The sequence below is a fragment of the Thunnus maccoyii genome, chromosome 17 (genome assembly GCF_910596095.1).
Source record: "Thunnus maccoyii chromosome 17, fThuMac1.1, whole genome shotgun sequence".
NCBI classification, from domain to species: Eukaryota; Metazoa; Chordata; class Actinopteri; order Scombriformes; family Scombridae; genus Thunnus; species Thunnus maccoyii.
In genome coordinates, this window is record NC_056549.1 from 652261 (window position 1) to 655000 (window position 2740).

At 31.8% G+C, this 2740-nt stretch overlaps 1 protein-coding gene across 1 annotated transcript in view; it reads right to left on the minus strand.

Annotated features, from left to right (window-relative positions):
• Positions 1 to 2717: 2717 nt before the first annotated feature.
• The window catches only part of LOC121881889 (NLR family CARD domain-containing protein 3-like), an 87723-nt gene continuing 87700 nt past the window's right edge, over positions 2718 to 2740 (minus strand). The window contains exon 13 of the mRNA XM_042389695.1: positions 2718 to 2740. This exon is cut by the window's right edge and continues 706 nt beyond it. The gene's annotated coding sequence lies outside the window, so the exon portion shown is untranslated.

Genomic DNA, 2740 nt, shown 5'->3' on the forward strand with positions numbered 1-2740 from the left:
AAAGCAAAGAGCTGCATGATTAATATGAGAGGCGTCATGTGACCATCAGAGATATTAGAGGAGAGAATATTACAGTTTGTAGTAGGTGAGTCAGGTAAGTTGAGAGAGAGACAGTGAGGAGAGAGAACGAGGGAAAGATTTCTCTGGAACAGGAAGCTTGTGAATGAGATAAATGACCAATCAGTGGTCTGCAGTGTAAAACATGAAAACTAGACAGTGAGAACAGCTTTTAATCAACAACAGTCAGACTCTCAGGCTGCTTCCCGCAGCAGCTCAAAACCAGTTTGTCTCATATAAAAACAAATCTTTGGAGCAAATATATCAAATGATCCCAACTGAAGCCACAGAAAATAAACCATCTCAGAGCCTGATATGATCAATACACTTTATTTTAGGATGCACATTTTATCAAAAGTTATGTATTTTATTTTAAATGCAGCTTCATTCTACTTGAAATGAGAAAAGATTCACTGTTACAGTTGTGAACATCTGTGTTTAATAGACTGTTAGTTTCTTTCATGTTGTTGCTGTTTGAACTCATTCACACCTCAATCAACTGGATTCATGTTTCTATGTTGCTTCTATGAAGCATCAATCAGCCTGAACAGCTGCTGCACTAATATTATTAACTTTATTAAAGCACATGAACTTTGTTTAGAAAACAGGTATAAAGATCATTATAATTATTATTAATGATATGAATATACAGGATATAACATGTTGGATTAATAAATTTTAATTTATGATGGGCAGCTGAGTTCTTATGACCAAAGTACAATTAAAAATGAATAAAAAGGATTTAGGTTTTTATTGTTTTAATGGACTTTACAGCAGCCTACTTTCCTTTTCCATTGTATTTATATAACATATCTGTAATCATTCTACAATATTACTCTATAATATAATATTCTATGGTGTTTCTATAATATTAATATTTCTCTGCACTACAGTAACATCACATTGTAAATATCACATATGGTCACATATAGCAACATGATTTCCAGCTGTGATTGTTGGTAAACTCATTAATGTGAGACCTGACGTGTCTCTGATTACTGGATATCTGATATCTGATCAATGATCAATGATTCTGACCCTGCTGATGTCCTCCTGGATCAATCTCCAGCTCTGATTGCTCACCTGCACCACATCATCATCATCATCATCATCATCAGCCTGGAGCCACACACACACTTATCTGATCAATAAATCTGTAACAATATGTCTTCATGTAAAACAGTAAAAATACATTATTATTTGTCTGTGTGGACATTTATACACTATTAATACATATATCACTATTCTATTAATATACTAAAACTGAACTATTTTAACTTCATGTTCAAACTATAACAGAATGAATAATAAAGAAAATGTGGAAAATACATTTTTGTAAATAATTTCTTTATACATGTTGTACTTATTGTAAATAAACATGTTGTAAATAAAGTTATTATTATCACTTGCATGATGTTAGTGACATATTTGAATATTTTAACTGTAAAATCTAAACTTCCTGTTATAATTCTATTGAAAATCAAACATGTTTAAATAAATATGAATATTGATGAATTGGGGCCCTGGTGGCCGTGGATATGTCTCCATCACTGGTTTCTAAAATAGAGGAAAGTGGAACTTTAATTATTAGAAACTAAATTAAAGACTTTGAACATGATTAATTGTAATTGCAGTATAATGAGTTAATTCCTTTGCTCTTAAATTATGCATTGTAAAACTCAAAGTAAAAAAATATTGTTAAATTTTCTAATTAATAATTGTATTTCTTTGATCTTTAAATGTTTTTATATGTCACATTTAAAAAGGATGTAAAGCATCAAGAGCTCTGATTATTTTTATAGGTTATATTTTGCTCACATGGTGCGACTTCCCAAACACAGCTGTGTTTAATCAAATCACCACAAACTAACCAACATACAGGAAACTTGGGCCAGATGTTTCAGTACAGGTGAACTCAGTCCTGTTTCCTGAGACAGGACTGTCCAATATGTTTCCTGAGAAACATATTGGATGTCTGACAGACTCTTTTTATTTTTATTTTTGTTCATTTTTTCTTAAACATTAATCAATGATTAAAAACAATGTCAAATAAAGAAGGACTGTAAAACATCACAATGTGAGAAATATATGTAACATCTGTAAAGATCATGTTTGCTGAATTCATTCTGTCATAAATGTTCTAATGAGAGAAAAACACAAGTAGTGTAGTAGAAGTAGAAGTAGTATAACATTACACATCCATGTATAAAACAAGTGATGTTCTCTGAATAAGTAGTGAATGAATATTTTTATTCAAGTGTAAAACAGCCAAAGCTGCCCAGCAAACATGAGCTTACAAGACAATATTTACATCACCTGCAGAGGCAAGAAAAACTAAAGGAAAGCAACCCATACATGTTATTATATACATACATGTCAGACACATTACATCAGATAGAAACATACGTTGATGTTCATGATTTAACACAAACTGAGCTGATGTCAAACAGACTGGGATGTCTGCTGGACATTTTCAGGAAAAACTTCACTTTAAGATCCTGATAAAATGGAATAACTAACAGCCACTAACAGCTACTAGATGCTGCTCCAAGAAAACTTTACTGAAGTCAATCAGAGTCAACACAGTTTTTACACATAAATTCAGCCCAGAGGAGATCATTTCACTACTTCTAATAGAAACGATATTATGACATTAAAGCACAGTCAGTGATCCAAATGAAAC